Genomic DNA, 21992 nt, shown 5'->3' with positions numbered 1-21992 from the left:
GAAACTTATTGGAATTACGAGTAGTCCGGTTGCACACAATGTTTTCCTTCACTGAAAAACGACTGGCAAATATCATATACTTATCAATCGATATTTCGTACAAACAAACAGCAACACTTTTAACTGTCCATCGGTAGACCTTTATGCCTTTTGTAATGGACAGTTAACAGTGTGGGAGATGGTACATAAGTTTCAAAGACTCATTTGCACGATCCGCGGGGTTTGAACCCGCGACCTCCGGATTGAAAGTTGCACTTCTTATCGCTGCTGCTATGCTAGGCTAGCAACGCTTTTTTAAACTGGAAAATGTCAGTACAATATGAAAATGAGGAGTTTTCCTCAACAGGGACGTGTCGAGGGTAATAGACTCAAATAGTCCCCTATTAGCGGTATGAATATTTAAAGCTATTGTTCAACTCCGGGGCTTCATTATCCAATTGTTTAAGTATTTACTTCATTTGTATATAAACGGAAAACTTTGAACATTAGGGGTATCAAAAATTAGGTATAGATAATGGAGAAAGACCCGGTGAAAGTTAATTGAAGAATGCTTATTTCTAGAATCCATATGATGAAACAAAGAGACCGAATTGTCTTTAATTTTAAATTTTATGTCGAAACCCATCAAAATCAAAACCGAAACTTCGGTCGGATGCTACCGATTATACAGTTTTGGCGTTGCTAAAAGGTTTGGTAGTTTATTTGACCGAAACTGAACTTTCGATCGAAACATGATTTTTTATGACGAAACCTGTCGAAACCGAAACGAACCGCGCATTTTCGGTCCAACACTAAAACATAGTCGCCCGGGTTCTATATATTCCAAGAGCGTTTGTTCCAAACCGCCTTACCGTCTACGTGCTTACGAATCATAAACCGGCCGAGAACTAGGCTTTTAAAAGACATTCAGTTTAGTTTACCGCGACGTTTATTATCTAGACTCTTTTAATAGGTAGGAAGCGGTCTACATAAAGGCCTCGCGTCCGTGTACACTACACGGTCAGAAATGACCTTTAAAAAGTACCTATGTCCATATCGCTTTGACTCTAAGAACGGATCTAATTTTGTTGGCCCAAGGTCCAATTTAGAGCAAAGTGTATAAAGAAAATAAAATCTTTTGGATACATTCCTCATGTGTTGGGATAACCCGTCCAGTGGGATATAAATTACTAAATTTATGGGATATTTTTTTCTCATGGCAACCTTTGCTCAACCGCAGAGCTGGTTCACGGAGTTGTGGCTATTAAGTGAAGCATCCCATTATTTTGTTTTTGACCATGTCTTGTGGTAATTTTGTGGGCAGTTGGGCACCCTATTGTAACAGAATCGATCATTATGGTGACAAAGTCAATCAAGTACAAAATAAACCAAAAATGTTCGGGTCAGATCGTAAAATCGAAATTTTATTTTTATATGTTTGGAGTCATACTTTTACGAGTAATAGCTTAATCCTTTGTTCAATTGTTCATTGTGTGTAAGTAGTAGTAGTAGTAGTAAACACTTTATTGCACAAAGTAGGTACATAACACAGAGAGAATACAGTAAATGTGTACAAATGCGGACTTATCCCGTTAAGGGATCTCTTCCAGCTAACCTTTAAGTAACTCTTAAGTGTTAAATACCCTAAGTAGGTATTTTAATTATGCTCTAACACAAATCCTAATGTAACCTAACTTAATCAAAATACCCATTTAAAATATTTTTTCATTGAAAAGTCGTGCAAATGTAGAGGTTTCAGAAAAATAGTAAGCTAAATAAATACTACTAGTTTTTTGTCCAATAAGAAACGAAACATTAGAACCGCATAGAGTCCGTCCTAAGGTAATTTTTCCCAGACTTGAGCATAACAAAGTGAGAAATGCCATTATTATAAACGTCATATTTTCGGGTCAATTTTTGAAGAGGGTGTTTTTTCGACATTTGTGTGGCAATTTTTTATTTTTGGAAATTTAGATTTATAATCATCGATTTAGGAAGGATTCTTTACGACAAAAAATATACTGTACGAGGCACCACTCTACTTTTTATAGTTAGCTAGATATGGACGTCTAAAAATCGACATTTGTATGGCACTATTTAGCAATATTTAAGGCGCTTTTGACATATATATGGCTTTTTTTCGTCATTGTATGGCAGTATCAAAATGTTAATGTCACTATTTATTAATTTTGTGGCATTTGTAAGTCCCTGACGACATTTGTATGACGCCTTTTTGACATCTGTATGGCACTATGTCGCCATTTGTATGCCACAATCGACATCTGTACGGTCAAAATAGCCGTACAAATGTCGCCATACAAATGTCGTCAATAATATATTTTGGCGAAATTTCTTACACCATATAACCGACTCACTTATTTATTTTGCTATATATTTTAACACTATATTTGCAACTATTATTATGAAATACACATTTTTATTTCGACTGTGTACCAACATATGAAGCGTCCATACAAATGTCATTGTAGTCGTACCAAAATATATCGAAAGAGATTATTACCTGTTTTAACATAAATAAAACTGATTCCGCTTGCATACTTAATGGTGATAGACGCCCAACTAACCGCACTATTGCGTTGTAAAGTTAATCTAATCGTTATTCAATAGACAAAGAAGATTTTGGGGGTATCTTTAAGTCATAACAAAACAAGTGCCGCGCGGGACAACGATAAAAAGGCTTTCCTTGTTTTATTAAATAACGCATTAAATTATCGAAATAATTCAATGAATTCTCTAGAAAATGCTCTTTATAAAAATATAAAGCTGTTAACAATACGTTGCCTACATCCAAAGATATGATTTTTTTTTATTGGGCTATGCCGCCACTGGGACACGCGAAAAACTGCAAATTTCGCCGTTTTTGGACCTTCAAATGCGATTTTGTCAGAAACAAATAATATTTAAGGTACAGATGTATATATTTTTTAAAGTTTATAATACACTGAATGAAAATATGTATATACATCTAGTCTTTAAGTCATATGGACTGCCTATTTGAAAATTGACCCTTCATTACACTTTGTCATTGGAAATGCCATGCAGGGCTTCATCCGACTCTAGTTTTCAGGTTTTTCAGAATTTTATTTCGACCAAAATGTATCCTAAATATACCTAATTTAGTATAAACCAATTTGTTATCAGTTTGTCCGAAGCATCAATAATTACCGTGTGTCCGTCCGTCCGTCCGTCCGTCCACAAGATTAATGCTGGCGCTACGTCGCTTGACCCCACGCGGCCATTTGTCTTATGACTAATAGAATTATGTACCAACACCAACACTTGGCGCTTACGTCGCATAGCGCCGCAATAATAATAGCGCGCGGCGGCGGAGCGGCGTTAATAATAGCGTAAGCGCCAACGGCCATAAGGTACCTTTATCCGTGGGACGTCACATTTTAAGATTATAAGGCACCTATATAAGTATATGTTTTTCGTCGGAGAAAAAAATAGACTAGAACTGAGAGCTAATTTAAAACTGGTAGGAAAGGTTAGGTACCTATTAGGTATTTTAATTAGTACGCAGACGATCAAGCATGCTCGACAAGCATATGTAGCTAACGGGTTCGAATCCAAAGAAGGACGTATATATTTGAGTACTATTTAGGCTAGCAGGCCGTTTTGAATTTAAAATTGCACATTTTGTGGGGAGGTACAATCAATAGCAGAAATGGCTAAAGCGGGTGAGGTGTTCCCCTAAAAAAAATACACCCATGATCAGACTACGCGTCAAAAGTTACTACCATTATTTAACAAGTTACTACCATTATTTAACAAAAAGAGATATTTATGTCTCTATATGCACATCAATTAGATTTTGACAAATAATTTTAGACGCGTAATGTAGAGATATCTATTTTTGGAAAAGTATTCCAGTATGGCAGATAATTTTGGTGCGTTGTTACATCTGCTATTATTGATGCTGACTGTACAACTCTATTGTTAATGGAGTAAGACAATCTACTGATCATTATGACGTCACCCGCTTATCCAGTTCTGCTGCCGACTGTACGTACATACAGTGTGGTACGTACTTACCTTTAATGAACTGTTAATTACAGGCGAGTAAATAAACGTAGTTTACTGCCCAGTTAGCAATATATAATCAATTTTGTTATAATTTTACGGGCCCTGCTTACATGAAAGTCAAGACTGTATTTACGATCAAAACAAAATTGCAACTTTAACATAAATAACGATAGAACGTAATTAGTTAATTTTGAAGATGGGATAAATATTAAGTACATATTTTATATGATATTAAATAGGTACGTAACAGCGAAATTGAGTACATTATGGCAGTCGATTTCCATTAATGAATTGTCACCCTCGGTATTTCCGGACCGATACTACCTTAAAACCTGCAAGATAAGAACGTACGTCCATATTAAAGGCCGGCTACGTACTTGCAATCCCTCTGCTGTTGCAGGATCTGTGGGCCGCGGTAATTGGTTACCAACAGGCGATTCATCTGCACTCAGTTCCGATCTATACTGAGTCAACCAAATCTTGTCAGTAAATATTTAGGAACAAAAAAACTATACTCATGCTTTTCTTTTGGGTGCTAGTACTAGTGTTAGACAAAGATAGTATGATTCTCTCTGTCTATGTTTGAAATCAAACAGACCTTTGACACACTATAAATGTAACTAATGCCAAATAATAATAAAAAAAAACTACGTATGATGGCCGGAGTTCTCACATAGATAGGTATGAGGTACTAAACAAAATAAAGTAAGGTTTTAGAAAGGTAAAGTAAGTCTCTTAGTATTTATAACGAGTTTCCTTGTATGAAAATTTGCGTTTGTTTTAGCAATATTTATAATTTTAAAACTTCCTCCTAATTTTTTATTTCAGTAAGTTAATAAGTTAAAATTTAGTAATTTAACTATGAGTATCAATTAGTTCCTTTAAATAATTAAAATATTCAAAGTTTTACAATATCAATCAAAAAACCGTTTCGGATTAAAAGATACTGCCTAAAACTAAAAGATTTTAATCTCCAACTAAAAACGCGTCAGAAACGTGTTAACATCGCCTAATGACACGAAAAAACTTGTCAACCACATCACATTAATACTGCGTTATTCGTTACTAACCGCGATTATCATAAAAATCTAGTAGAAAATAATCTCAGGGTCCGTTCGAAGAATAAATATGCCACTCGGAAATTTAGTACCCCGAGGTCCAGAGGCTCCCCGCCGTGTCAAAAAGAGCCGCGCGTTGTCCCCGGCGCTACGGCCGCCTTTTTTATAACATATACACCGAAAAAATATACACATATTTTTTGACTGTCATCGGGAACTAATTTGGGAAGGTTTTTTGTAGTTTTAGTGTATGTAATTATTTTGTAGGAGCTGAGGATGGATTGCTGGCGGCCGCGGTAGACAGTAACGGATTGCTTTCTCGAGTTACTTACCGACTGTAGACCCTTGGTGAAATGAAGATTAATCTTGTTTTGAACATCGTGAAGGTTACGAGTGGTCGGTACACGCTAGACATGTAACGTTTGGCGTTTATACCACATTATACCTAAGTACCTAACTAAATATAGAAGAATTACCGCGGTATTCGGAAAACAAGACCCGTTCTAGACTAGAGAACGATACGATATGTAGGTACTAGATACGTTGTAGTTTAGATTTCAACTAGTTCTCTTTTGCAGCTCAATTCGGGCAACAAATGTCAACTTTTACGTTAAAATATCGTAATAATAGCTTATGGAAATCATTCAAGAGTACCTATCTCCAGAATCACGGAAATGTCAAATTTGACAGGCTAAATTTTAAAAATATCGTTGTGTTATATTGGTGATGTCTAATAGACATCTAATAAATGTCTAATTCAAAATCCGAATCGGGCCCTTAGGCTTGGGGTAAGACAAACTACAAAGACGGATTACAGGTGTTTCAAAAAAGAAGTTTGTTTGACCATATATTACTAAAGAGGACGAAAAATAATCTAAATATGTCCAGTGGGTTTGGACTTGGCCTCTATAAGGAAAATTATTTGTTATATTTTGCAGTTGTTTTTTTTATTATATCTTATACATAATTTTATATTCTAGGAAGTCGTAGTCATAGGTTTTAATACGTCATTGATGAACGTCTTGGTGATTGGCGCACATCTCAAGCACAACTTTAACTTCATTTCGAATGCACCAATAAGCGAGTGCGATCTTCAGGGTCTTATCAAAATAAGATCTAAACCGTAACACGTTGTTAAATCTGAATCGGCTCCAGCAAAATGATTGTCAGCGACATTGATCGGACTACAGCAGTCATGTCGATGATCAACGTCATGCAGATCGTGCCTGGAATTAATGTAAAAGCAGACCCAATTCGTTTTTGTCGCCTCAAGAAAGAGTAATTCTATTTAAAGTGTTTAAGGAGCTTGAATAGATCGATCACTTGATTCGATTAGAGGCTGTAAAATTTACAGAAAACCCATTTACAGTGTAAATGGGTTTTCTGTGTGCATAAGAAATCGCTTTATTTGTTAATGTTAGGTTTAAAATTGCGATCTAGATGCCAGTGTTATGTCTAGACAGGCTACATAGATTTTTTTTTTTCGAAAAAAAAGGGAATCATTTTAGGTGTTTTGTTAGTTTACCGATTGCCTACAATTTAGTACATAGTTACATTTTTATTTTTATTTTTTTTACATTTAGGTTATCCGGTTGTATCTAGTAAATGATATATACTTGGTCAACCAGATCTTGACAGTAGAAAAAGGCGGCAAATTTGAAAAATGTAGGCGCGAAGGGATCGCTTCCCATAGAAAATTTGAATTTCGCGCCTTTTTTTACTGACAAGATTTGGTTGACCAGCTATAGCAATTATAGCACTTTGGAAGTAGCTAGGTATTTTATTCTTATGAAATTGTTTAGTGTAGATTTAAAAGTAATTTTGTTGTAGGATGTCATAAAATAAAATGGCAATATAAGTCAAATTATTTTGCAGTTGCACAAGTCCAAGCAAACTAGGGTCAAACAAATCTAATAAAATGTTTTGTATGGTTCCAAAATAATCGCAATGTTCACGGGAACTAACTAGAGACACGCGCAGCACGCCCCACCAATACATTAATTTTACACACCCATATACAATCCTATTTAGCTATTTTATGCTTATAAACTGATATAGTTTTCGCATTAGCAAAATGCATATACAAAATCTCCTATTCCTTTGTAATAAAATCTAATATTGCTTAATTTATAGTCACATCCAAATTTCTACTATCCTAATTTAGAGCAAAAACGCACCCTAAAAAGAACCCTATATGTTTCAAATTAAGGTCGACTTCAGTTTACAACTCTCTCGCCTAATTTTTAAAACACATGCACTCTAAAATGGACGTTACGTGAGATATGTTTAGGGTTGGTTTTCGGTGTAGGGTGGTGAGGTTACCGATGCGTCAAACGGTTTTGATTACGCGGTAATAACCGCTGCGTAGCGAAAGACAACGCGTGGCGTTTGTATGGGAAATGCTGCAAATTAAAGTAAGCAGAATTCCATACCATACCTAATAAATAACATAAATATCAAATTAAGTTAAGCAGTTTCTAGTTTTTTAAGTCTTTTGTACCATTGTAATACTTACACATCTAAAGCATTGGTAACAAACATAAAATGTGCACGACGTACCTATTATTTTTATTAAAAATATATTAGAGATAAATATAGGTACGTTACGCATCTTCATCTCCTATTATATGTATACCTAAGAGAGTTACTTATAGATATAACGTTCATCAAAAATTAGGCACCAAATGATAGCCTTCACTCATTTCATTCAACGTCATTCTATTCAACTGCTGAAACTTTAGTATATTTTTTCCGTACTTCTATGTTAACACAACTGCAAAACCCTCCAAAACTAACTGCAAAACCTAGATTACCTAGACTCCTAGAGTGTCGAAATATAAGTACCTATTTGATTATCTATTTCAACTTGATACTACATAATATATGTGTTTCAAAGAAAAAGGGTTCTTGACAGACAGATAGACGAATAAACTGATGTTCTTTCTGATGTTAGTTATTTTTACGTTTAATTGTTGGAACCCTAAAAATAAAGTAATTAGCAAAGTAAAGTCACCGCCAACGCAAAACGAAACAGCCAAAACTTAATAAAGCCAAACCAAAAACACAACAATAATGATCGCGAGAGAACTTATGGCCCGAGGCGGTCGTCTCCAGTCGACCCTCGGCCTCTCAATTTGTCTAGGCGCGCCGGGAATGCCTGGGATGTGCACTGCTTGCAATCGTTTGGTATCGTACAGTCGCAGACAAAAATGTTGGTTTTCTAATTCGTGATTACCGTACAATTTTAATAAAACAGTATGGTTGGTATGTATTATTTAAAAGGATTATCTGTGAGGCAAAGAGCTGCTACTCGCTTTTTGATAAGAATTAATTCTAAGTGCTACTTTCTAGAAGCACCTTCTGCTTGAAAATTTCATATTTTGTAAGTGAAAACTTAACATTTATATTCCACTAAGACGTGTTTATCTTCTAAGACCCTTAACTTTATATCAAAATAAACATCCATAGCCCAATTCAAAGTGATTACCTACTAATATCTATAAATAATCACATATTTGGTTTCTGTCAATCTTATTGATTGGTACCTACTCAGGTTTTATATTCAGCCGTCCGTTTCCTGAATAAATAAAATACATACATAAAATATAGCGACTTGTGCGTGCGACGGTACCAACTGCCCCTTTGAAACTAAAGGCCCTAAAGGGCCACCCCTCGAGGGCGCGACGCAAAAACAGCGCCCGCAATGAATAGCACAAATTTACATTTCACGCAACAACGTGTAGCCGCCATTATGGATGCGCGCGAGTAGCGAGCTTAAGCGGATTCTCCTACTACGAAAAATAATAATAATTTTACATTCAATAAAATTTTAGATAAGATAAGATAAGATAAGATAAGATAATCTTTATTGGTACAATACAGGTACACGTCAGTCACAATTTTGTACAATATTCATACAAATTCCACATTACAGAGTATTTCAATTGAAATGATTAATTATCCTCTCCTTAGTATTATGTTAGTGTAAACATGTATTTCTCAGGAAGTGATTATTCTTGTAATCTTGTGAGAAATAAACATCTTAAACCTAAACCTAAATATAAACAACATAGTAATGTCAACAATTCAAAATAGAAACAAAATAAGTAAATTAAAACATGTTTTACATAGTCATTGGCAGTGCCATTACTTCATTAAAGGTGTAAAAGTTTTTTGTGAGTAACCACGATTCTAAATTTCTTTTAAAGGATTGGTGAGACTGGGCATCTCTTATGCTATCAGGGAGGCGGTTGTATATCGCAGGGCCTGTGACGTAAACCGACTGTTCGGACCTAGTCAGCTTGTGGATCGGTGGTACTAGGCGGTCTCGGTGTGCATTGCTTCGTAAATTATGTGAGGTCACTATGCCTTTTCGTTTAAATTTATTTATGTTTGTGTAGGTAAAAGTCGCGATTTGAAGAATAACTAGGCTAGGTAGGGTTAAAATGCGTAGGTTTTTGAAGTGATCGCGGACTGATTCATCACTGCGGATACCTACGATGCCTCGCACTGCGCGCTTCTGCATTCGAAAGGCACGGTCGAAATCCGATGCTCGGCCCCACAGCTCAGCGCCGTACGACAGTATCGAATGGACGGTGGCGAAATAACAGGATCTGACTGTATCTCTGCTAGCCGTCGATGCAAGTCGTCGCAGTGCGTAGCATGCTCCACCCAGACGTGCACATACGCTATCGATATGTTCCCGCCAAGACAACGAGCTGTCTAGCACAAAGCCGAGGAGTTTAGTGGTCACAACTTGTTCAATTTTTGTGCACCCCGCGTGGATCTCAAGGTCAGCACTCTGGTGGCCGTTTAGACTGATGCGTAGAAAACAGGTCTTTTCCGTATTAAGTGCTAGGCCGTTCTGCGCAAACCAAATATATAATCGATTGACGGTGTCATTAAGAGCCACTTCAAGTAATCGTTCGTTCGGTGCTGTGATCACTACGGTTACATCGTCAGCGTACATAAATACTTCGTCTTCATCGAGAGCCCCCGGTAGATCGTTGAGTAGTATTGTAAACAGGGTATTAGATAAACAGGAGCCCTGCGGAACTCCCATTACGCTACTTTGTTCTGCAGACCGTACCCTTCCTCGATCACCGACTACGGTTAGAGTTCTGTTCCTCATGAAAGACACTAGTATCCTGAGCGCGGGTCCACGGAAGCCGTAGTGATCAAGCTTGGCCTCGACGAGACCGTGGTCCGCGGTGTCAAAGGCGCGCGAGAGGTCGCAGCACAGCACGGCCGCCTGCCGCCCGGCTTCGCGCGCCCTCATCACCGCCCACACAACCTCGCGGACCAGGTCCGTTGAATTCCGACCTCTTTGGTACGCGTACTGCCGGTCCGACATCGCGTTTTGGGACAGCCAGAAGGACAACATACGCTGGTTGAGACCGACTTCGATAACTTTGCTGAGGGCGGGTACCAAAGAGATAGGACGATACGACTTACTAGCGCTTTTTTGTCCTTTCCCCTTATACAAAGGTGATATTTTTACTTTTTTAAGTGATTCTGGGAATGTCCCATTTTTAATACAAATGTTAAAGAGGTGCGATAGCGGATAGCTAATTATCGGGCTAACAAATTTAAGAATGCTCGGTGATAATTCGTATATATCCTGACTATTCTTAGGCGCTATCTTAACCTGCATTATTTTGGCTACTTCATGCGCAGTAAACGATTCAAGTCGTATCGAGCGGTCAAGAGGCGGTGTGCGAGCGGCGAGCGCAGCCAGCGCGGCGTGCACGTCGGCGCGCGGCGCTCCGCACGCCGCCGCCGCGCCCACGAACTCCGCGTTCAGCGCGTCCGCCACCTCCTGCTTGCTCGTCACCGGGAGACCGTTACATTGTTTTATCAATTCGGTGAAATCCAAAGGCTCACTGGGTTTTCTAGCTAGCTCCTTATTGATAACGTTCCACATTGACTTGCTTTTATTTTCATTTTTACTAATCAGATCATCATAATACTCTGTGCGTTTTGATTTTAGATTTTAGATTTTAGTTTCATAAAATAACATAACTAACTGAATTTAAGTGTTATTTATTATGTTTTAGACTATTAAAAAGTAATCCCCAGTACATACATATATGTAGAATATTTAGTTGTGCATATATGTATAAATATAACTGTAAATAAAGTGTAAATACTCGGCAAAAAAAAACATAACTAACTTAACCTATATTTGTATGAATTCATGAAAAATCTACAAATAAATACCTATACAGCCCATAACTACACCTGAGGGTCTACCGCGAAGATTGCATATTGAGGTGAATACGTAAATGCTGCAGATCGCAGGTGTTACAAATATGCGATCTGGGGCTTTACGAATTACTGCCCGTGGTTTGTCTAAAGTTTTACGTCTTGCCTAGGCCAGGAAGTGATATTTTCTTCTCGCGTAGCGGGAACGTAAAATAAATGTATGTACTTAAAAATTACAATTTAATGCAACGCATATGGAAAATACGAGCTTAAATAAAGATGACGGTCATGCCGAAGGTGGAATACTTAATAAATGGCCATTTTACTTTTAACTTAGGCCAAACAACTGGAATCGTAGCACAGGCGGTGGGCACCAGTGGCTAAGCTGCTGTTTTGGCTGGCTAAATAAAAGCTGACTTGACACCCACAACTCCAATTATACGTAGGGGTACGGGCCACAGAAAATTAGGAATAATTATGCAATTTGTTTAAAAATAAATTTATATTAGGTCATGTGGGGCAAGAGAAACAGTCATAGTTTATTTTGCTCAGGAAATATAATAAAATATCAGTGTGACCTACCGATAGTCTTCAGATGAGCGACAATGAAATTCTTCGTCTTTACTCAACCGCTTTATTTTACTTCTCACATAGTAGATATTTTTAGTTAATTTAATTTAGTAGGTATTATTTCTGTTTTTATATTTTTAGATAAACAGTATGTGGATTCTCTTGCCTCTTACAAGAGTTTCGCTTGCCCCAATGTTTCGCTTGTCCCATATATCTGTATTTGCCGCTTCAATATTGTTTAGATATTCATCACTTTTATATGGATAAAAAAAATAACTTGTCTTTTATAATGTACGTTCTTGCAATTAGCTTTGTCAGTTTGTCGTAAGCTGGTCATAACTTCATAAGATAACGAAGTTTAATTTGGCTTAGAACAAGTTTAGTAATACAGTCATATTATTTATTTTAGAACGGATACGGTTCACCCGGCCCCATCGAATAGACAATGAAAGTACCTAATAGGTGTTATCTTAGGTATATCAAGCTCTATTTAGGCACTGTTTATTTTTAAATTAAATTCTACTTTTACCAGAGAACTTACGGCACAAAATTTGTCTTTACTGAGAAACGTTAGTTAGTAAATGACGAAAATGAGAACACCATACAAATTAAAACGGGCGAAGCCGCGGGCAAACAGTTTCCAATAACTGCGCTACCGTTTCACACACAAATGAGCTTACTAATAAGCACATTATTTACAGCTCAGATCAATCAGACTAATGTCATTTGGAAATCCGCCTTTCGCAACCATGCCATGCCAAAATCACCCTTAAGCTGTAGGGCTAGAGTCTACGGGTTGGTGAGGCGCCACGCGCAAGTCACGTGCGCGGGCGCTTTCACGAACGGATCTATCGATCGCGTATGGTCATAGATTATGAATTTGTAGAGGAAGTGTATAATAGGTATTTTTTGGATTGGATTCATTTAAAGTAACGTTCCGTGTAATTCAGTGTGAAATTTATTCGTTTATACATTTGCTAAAACCAGTAGTAGGCGAAGGAAGTGGGTAAGATAAGACATTCTAATAATTTAATTTGCCCTAACGTCTATCGCTGAGTAGGTTATGAGGTAGGTACCTCATAATTTTTTTTTACCTACTTAAATTATAGTTTAAAAAAACTATGGTTATGTACTTACGCCGTTAAAAACGACTTAGCATTATGTTATGAGTTGAATAATCCTACATGGGTTTGTATTCAGCAAAACGCCAATAATTATGTAGACGTCAATGATTAAGTATGTATGTGTTGATAATCAAAGGGGGATTTTTTTAGACGGGCTATTGTAATCACTGACAACCGAAAAATAAAAAAAGCCTCTCAGAGATCGGTGGGTTTAGGCACTAACGTCGTCGACATTCCCGACCCCTTTCACTAAGTATTAGCTGTTTCAACACTTTGCACAATGCGATTATGATGGAAGGGGCTTAGATCGCCGATATACTTGATAAGCTGCTGTTAATGTGAGAAAAAAACATGAACACATTTTTTTATATACTTATATTTAAGGGCATTTTAATTTTAACTTGCACTTTAAAGCGCGACTTAAGTCGTGTTTCAGTAACGTCTAACCGTTACACTCCTGACATAATGTATGGGATTTGACATTGACCGTCAGTTTTGTAACGATTGCTAACCGGCCGTTAAGGTGCACAGTTAAGTGTAAACTTTATAGCAACGAGAACTTACAAAATTGTAGACATAGAGCCATACTGATACTGACATATATAGAGTCAGAGGGCGTACGTTTTAATTTAGGCTCTAAATATCCTCAAAGCTTACTACACAGTAATCTAGGTGACTGCAGATGCTGAATAATTTTGAATCACACGAACCCGTCGCCAAAAAACCGCCTCCATACAATCGAAGTATGGAAGCGGCTCTCATTTTAAAACATGCTTAAATTACATGAAACTTGGCATTAACATGTTGTAACATATATTTATGTTTTGATGATAAGATAAGATACCTAGTTTATTCAAGTAGGCATATAACAATGCGCTTATGAACGTCAAATAAAGCTACACCGGCGTGGCTGATGTCGCTGTAGGTATCTGATTCCTTAATGGTCCACAATTTTGTATCCAACAGACCTATAACCAGAAATTAGACTCCAGTGTATAACTTCCGGCAACAGAAGAGATCTTTTGTCCTGCTCGTGTACAGATGTAGTGAACAATCCTTTAGCATAGTATTTTCACCGAAACGCAAAAACGTGTTATGTTATTCCAGTCGGAGGGGCTACTGCGAAAACCGAATTTCGCAAATTGCGGGGATCTTTCTCTTTTACTCTAATGAATGCGTAATTAGAGTGACAGAGAAAAATTCCCGCAATTTATGAAATTCGGTTTTTGCAGTAGCCCCTCAGTGTCAATACAAAACCGTCCAAGTGCGAGTCGGACTCGCGCACGGAGGGTTCCGCACCATCAATAAAAAATCAAAAAATAGAGCAAAACAAGCAAAAAAACGGTCACCCATCCAAGTACTGACCCCGCCCGACGTTGCTTAACCTCGGTCAAAAATCACGTTTGTTGTATGGGAGCCCCACTTAAATCTTTATTTTATTCTGTTTTTAGTATTTGTTGTTATATCTTTAGAACCTAAGATAGTTATTTAAGATTATTTAAGTTTATTTTAAGTTAACCTTAGCTATAAGTATTAAATTTAGATTAAGATGTACTAACAAAATATGGACCATGTTTGTCTGAATTAAATGCATTTTATTTATTTATTTTTATAGCGGCAACAGAAATACATCATCTGTGAAAATTTCAACTGTCTAGCTATCACGGTTCGTGAGATACAGCCTGGTGGCAGACGGACGGACGGACGGACGGACGGACGGACAGCGGAGTCTTAGTAATAGGGTCCTGTTTTTACCCTTTGGGTACGGAACCCTAAAAAGTACTGTGGTTCACTGAAGTAACATTGACAAATACGAACGTTACTGAGAAAATACTATGGCAAACGCTTGTACTGTACAAACAGCAACAACTGTACATCGGTGGACCTTGTTACAAAAGGCATAAGGTCCACCGATGTACAGTATAAGGTGTGGGCGATCGCGCGTAATTAGTAGTGTCGCCGCTCGTTCCTCTCCACATTTACTAACACTCGCGCAACGGTAGTAAAAACTTGTGTGCCTGGTGAATGGATACGCCTCTTTTAGACAGATTTGATGTCTGGCTTCTTAATCTGAACGTTATTGTGGCGCAAAAGGCATGTTTACGTTTTTCGGTCAGCGCGGGCGAGTACTAGCATGCGAGCGTCAGCTCATAACCGGCGGCGACACGTACCCTGCTCGCATCGCCATTCTAACTTGTTCTGTGGTACAACCCATCTAAGATTATGACTAAGACCATCATAAATAACCTAGAAGACCTATAATTAGCATCTTGTAATCCCATGTCATGTTGCGCTTTTGCTCAACGGCATCAATCACTAGTGACCCGTGAATGTCATTTTTTTCAAAGAGAATTGAGGAAATAAGTTGGGGCCTTGGTTTAGACCTAGTAAGGTCTATTAATTAGTTCCAGGAATGAGATAAGTAATGATTTTTTAAGAATTTTAATTCATCTGATGAAAAATAACCTACATCAAAGAGAATTACGTTTTTCCATTGTCTCTGCCTGCAAAGACAATAATATAAGGATAGGGATAAGTTCGCCTTTTTACATTGTATACTTTATTAATTGGATCTTAACCTGTCTTATCATTACATAGTATAAAACAAAGTCGCTTCCCGCTGTCTGTCTGTCCCTATGTATGCTTAGATCTTTAAAACTACGCAACGGATTTTGAACATACATAGTTACATACATACATCTACCGATCACAAAAACAACCATATTTACACAATATACATACGGTTCATTATTGAATAAAATATTTCTCATATTCGATAAGATAATACACATATTAAGTTTACGATCGAAATGGACACGCATTTACGTAAAATGAGATATTTCACGGTACTCCGGCCCCTCTTTTCTGAGGCGCGAAAATGTCGCACCCGTATAGCGCTACTGCTTTAGGCTCGGACGATCAGGGCATTCGCCGTGTAATCATCGCTGACACGTGGGATGTTGTCAAATTATTCACCTCAGTAGTTCGAACGGCCGTACTTTGCTGCTGGAAAGCAGTGAGCAAAGGTACAAAAATGTCGCACCCGTATAGCGCTATTACTGCTTTAGGCTCGGATGATCGGGCATTCGCCGTGTAATCATCGCTGACACGTGGGATGTTGTCAAATTATTCACCTCAATAGTTCGAACGGCCGTACTTTGCTGCTGGAAAACAGTGAGCAAAGGTACAAAAATGTCGCACTCGTATAGCGCTATTACTGCTTTAGGCTCGGACGATCAGGGCATTCGGCGTGTAATCATCGCTGACACGTGGGATGTTGTCAAATTATTCACCTCAGTAGTTCGAACGGCCGTACTTTGCTGCTGGAAAACAGTGAGCAAAGGTACAAAAATGTCGCACCCGTATAGCGCTACTACTGCTTTAGGCTCGGACGATCAGGGCATTCGCCGTGTAATCATCGCTGACACGTGGGATGTTATCAAATTATTCACCTCAGTAGTTCGAACGGCCGTACTTTGCTGCTGGAAAACAGTGAGCAAAGGTACAAAAATGTCGCACCCGTATAGCGCTATTACTACTATTAGACTCAGACGATCGCGGCATTCGCCCTGTAGGCAACCGTCGCTGACACGTGACAATGTTGTCACATTTTTCACCTCGGTAGTTCGATAGACTATATGTTGCTGCTAGAAAACAGTGGGCAAAGGTAGAAAAATGTTGCAAGTGTCGCAACTATATAGATAGCGATTAGGTACTGCTATTAGATTCGGACGATCGCGGCACTCGCCGTGTAACCATCGCTGCCACGTGGGATGTTGTCACATTTATCACCTCGGTAGTTCGATAGACTGTATTTTGCTGCTAGAAAACAGTGAGCAAAGGTACAGAAATTGATAAGAATAATTACAACTGTAATGCTTCGTAATACCGACTCAAATTCCGACTGACCGTAATAGCATAGAGAATACATATAGTTGCTCGTGAAACGCGGCAATTTTACGGCGGTCTATGTAAATGGTTGCGGAATCTGCGCCGGAGTGGGCACACGGGTACGCGGTACGGGTGGAAACAAGGCGGACTTGCCGCAGATAACAACGCATTGTTCAGTCGCGAAAAGTTTCCAAAAAGTTGAAAAATTTTAGGAGAATTTTACAGGAAGCTAAGGAAACGGATTCATAACACAAGTTTAAGTTCCATATTTTGCTTAGGTATGTAGGTAATGTAGGTATGTTAAAATATTTTTTTATTTTGTGAATAATATCGGAAAAACTAATTTTGCCTATAACGAACGTAGGACCTACCTACCAGGCCTACCAATCCACTTGATATTTCATAACATTAAGAGAATAGAAGACGACCGCTTCTTCATAAAAAGGTAGTCCCCATTTTCATCCTTCTTTGAAAATTTGATTATTACCTATAAGAGTTAGGAGCAAAAAACAAATATCATACAAATGAAAAGCTCTTTCTAATACCTAGTTCAAAAATCTAAAAAATCAAACGAAAGGGTGGTTATTATTCCTATTCATAAAATAGTGTAAAAATATTTTCCATAACGTTATTATCCACTGAGGATAATGGGGACTACGTTTGTATGGAAAAACGATGGTCGTCTTTCCTCTTAAATAATTTCTGTTTTATATTATATAAGAGATCTGTCTGTGTGTATGTAGTCTGAAACGCGTCGCTAGCCGGCACGTAGCTAACTCCCGAGGTAATTTGCGAACACTATAATTTGAGATATTGCCCGCCGTCGCGGTAGCTTGATTAAAAATCGGATAAATTGGATATGGATAGCCACGAGTGATTGCGCTGTGGGAAAACGGTACGAAAGGAAGATTTGTGCGAGCTCTAAAATCAGAAACAAACAGATTTTCATGACGGTATTTTAAGAAAATTATAATCCGAAAACTAACCCTCTAACAGCTCTAACTCGTTCGATCCTTTGCCTTAATCTGTTATTTTGAAAAATTTTGACATACCTATTGTACGAGTAAGAAAAGAGTAAAACATAAATTAACTAATTGGGGCTTGTAATAAGGGGCTAAAACTATAAGCCAAAGAATGGTTTTCAGTTTTAAATGGTAAACAAAATTATGTTAAAATTATTTACTTAGCTATTAAAAACATGAAATTCGTCCGTTTATACAGTCTTTAGTATATTTAAAAAATCGTTCCAAGGACAGAAGCCGTTTTCATCGACAGCACAGTTTTCCATTTCAAGGAGCTGCCACTGCGGCGGATTTTGTAAACTCACTTCAACGCCATCTCTTATTTGTTCCGTGGAATGATACACGTAGTTCACTCGCAGCAAGTCTTGATCCTTTTCAGCGTCGTACCATTTTTGAAACACAAGCTTCCCTCCAATAGGCACTTTTTCAAGTTGATCATGCAAAATATAGTCTTTAAATCTTAAAGATGACATCAATAAACTTAAATTTCCATCGTGTCCGACCATGAGATAAAACTTCTTCTTACCGTTTATAAATATATCAGTTACATATTCAAGGAGGTTTGAAGCTACATCTCTATCCAAATTCTTCGTTTGGAATCGCAACTCAAGATAACTTCTTAGTATCGCCATTAAAGACTCCCATTGGTTTACAGTTTGAATTTCTCCCCAAGCCACATATTCTGGCGGCATGCCGTCGTAATATTCCATTAGAAAATTGTCTACAATTGTCCAAGCGATTTTTAAACCGCCCAAAACGTCCGGGCGCTTATTCACTTGAACAAAAAATGCACTTCTCGCTTCACTTAAGTCGCACATCTTTTCTGTTTTACAATATGATGAATTTCCAAAATCGACAATCCTGTTCAGTTCCAAAAAGGCGTTTTTCAACTTGAGATTTTCGAATTTCTTCTTCATTTCATATAGTGCAGCTTTTCTGAATTCTTCTGAAGAATTTCTAAGGCTTGATCTAAATACTGGATCACTGCCACTAGTATTATTTTTGAAGTATACACTGACGCAGTCTCCAAAGGCGCCTTTCGTAAAAGATTTCGCACTTTCTTTCGTCCTAGACTTATTATTTGCATGAACGAACACTTGGTCTTTCGGGCAGTTGTTTTCAAATAACTTCTCCTCAATTATCCAATCAGCAAAATACTTTCCCATGTGGTATTCTAGAAGACGCCCCTTTGGAGTTAATCTACCAGGCTCCAAGTTCCAAGTAGGCCACTTTTTAGGAGTCAGTACCGCCATTTTGTGAAAGAAAGGTGTTCGTATATTATGTCTCGAAAGAACGAACACTTGTTTTAACTCATACCCCTGACCGCTCAAACACAGCGTAAAAGTAATAATTAATTGTAGAAACATATTTTTAACAAAATATTGAGATGTCTGCAGTTGAACCGATTAATTAATACTGCGCCAGAGTTGTTAGCTAAACTTAAATATCGAACGGTACTCTGACCTTGCTATACTAAACAAAATTGTTGACACAACATTTGTTAATTAACATTTAGAATTCTAGTCTGATAGTAGTTATCCTCCGGGTAAAACCCATTAAGCGCACTTGTATTTAAGAACTTCAACTCATATTGTATAGTAGGTACTCCCTGGGAAAAACTGTAGGTACAAGCAATGATATTATATGTGACGTCCCACGGATAAAGGTACCTTATGGCACTTGGCGCTTACGTTATTATTAACGCCGCTCCGCCGCCGCACGCTATTATTATTGCGGCGCTATGCGACGTAAGCGCCAAGTGCCATAAGGTACCTTTTGATAGGTTATACTCATACTTGAGGAGCACAAAAAATACTTCCATATTTATTTCTGTGCCTACGAAGAAATCTGTTATTTTTGATTAGTTTTCTCATTACATCCATCTTTGTCACACTCGTTGTTAAACATAAGGTCGTCTATTTCTCTTTCGGTGTGCGGGAGCTCGTTAGCACGTGCACATTTCTCGCTTGTCCAGCCGCGTCTAAAGGAAACTTGTCCAATTTGTCACAAGTTAAGCGCTTCAATTTTGGAACGCCTATAACCTATCTTGAGTTATAAATCATTGGGTACAAGTAGTTTTTCCCTATTACAATTTAGGTATATTTTCAAATTCGGGGTCGTCCATTAATCACATCCCACAAAATTTCGATTTTTTAAACGAAATATGTGGATGAACCCTTCTTTGTGTTAACAATTTTTGTAGATAAAATATACTAGTTAATATAGACATAAGTAATATACCTTCCTGCGATCCTGTCATAAATTCAAATGAACGGCTGTCATCATCTGCAAAAACGACTTACTAACTTATTCCATTTTCAAACGTCTGTCATCATTCGAAAAAAATGTAGTTCGAGGGGACTAGACAACATTATTATGGTTATAAATACCAACATAATAATGTAATGCCGTCAATGTCGCGTGTAATGTTGGCAGCGCAGCACGTGCGCAATTATGCACGCAAGTGTATTGGTGACATTTAGTCACAGTTTTTAAGCAAGTGTAGTGTAAGTGGCCAGTATTTCGACACGCGACTAAGCGCAAAAAACGCGTACCGGTCTTTTTCTTTGGTAGTAGGTAGTTTGTAGATTAATGTACCAAGAATATGTATTATTACTTTACCGATTTTCTTTTCCGCACCAATTTGACATTGGGTCAACAATGGTTAGCTGGGTTAATCCGCCATTTGTACTTTCTTATATTGTGCAATAAATGTTAAATAAATAAAAAAAGAGCTCTTCAAAGGAGGATGGGCAGATTTGTATGGACACTGGCCTATGAGCCAATAAGAATAAGCGACATACCATTGGAAAGGTTTTTTTATATACTCCATTTTTTTGTATGACGAGACTTGTCAAATCTCTGTTTAAAAAAAACAAATATGACACAAAAAAACATAAGAAAACGAAAAAAAAACTAAAATATCGTGACACCAAATCATCCACAATAACAAAACCTTAATGATCTGCGACACAGGAACTTAGTACCGAAAAAAACTATACAGTCACGTTTAAACTCACACTACTTTTTGCGGTGATAACTTTTTTCACACAAAGATTTGGGACTATCTGCCATAGTAAAAGTATTAGAACTTAGAATAAGCTATCCAGTGACATATAGCTTGTCCTTATTGGTCATTAGGCCAATTTGCCCACCCTCCTTTACAACATTTAATCCAAATGGACAATTAAAAAAATAAAAATCGACCCATTACGTACAAAACATAGTGAATCCAAAGTTCCTGAAGTAATTTTTCTCTTACTGTGTCAAGATTTTCTTCCCAGCGTAGCTCAAGCTACCACTTTTCTAAGCTAAGTTCGTCTAATACAAACCACTTGTGTGTGTGTAAAGTAATCTGTGGAAATTTGAGATTTGACATCACTTCTACATATTTCATTGGGAATTAGACTGGTTTTTACGACGTATCAATTCCTAAATGGATAATATTACCATTCAGGGCAAGTTCAAGTTACACACGTTTGTCAGTCTTATCACTATCAGTGCACTTCGTACCTACACATTGGATGACTAATTTAATTAGCTGATAAGTGTAATAATCATAGGGTTTTCCAATGAGAGCAAATCGATGTTGAAATGGAATAAAAGTGTGTTTATGTGTTAACTATAGTTAATTTTTATATGGAAGGCCCATGTATTTTATTTTATATGGTTCAAATGTTAGTCAACTTACAATCGTTTATAGAAAACGCCGCTCGAAACACAAATAATGTACCTACTTATACGGGACTGATCGTGAGATTTGTCGTAACATCTGCGGAGTCTAATTTGATTAAAGCGGAAGCTTGTAGTATGTCAATTGACGTTCGACCCTAGCGCTTAAAACGCTCAAAAATTGACCTAAGCAACAAATATACGGAAACATCTTCATTAAACATACATACATACATACATACATATAATCACGCCTATTTCCCGGAGGGGTAGGCAGAGACCACGGATTTCCACTTGCTACGATCCTGACATACCTCTTTCGCTTCCGTTACTTTCATAATATTCCTCATACACGCTCGCCGGTTTAGGGTGCTCTTGACCTGGCCTTTCTTCAGGATTTCCCCGATCTGATCGAAGAAAGTCCG

The sequence above is a fragment of the Cydia amplana genome, chromosome 19 (genome assembly GCF_948474715.1).
Source record: "Cydia amplana chromosome 19, ilCydAmpl1.1, whole genome shotgun sequence".
NCBI lineage: Eukaryota > Metazoa > Arthropoda > Insecta > Lepidoptera > Tortricidae > Cydia > Cydia amplana.
The sequence above is the reverse complement of the archived record's forward strand: the minus strand, read 5'-3'. Positions refer to the sequence as shown.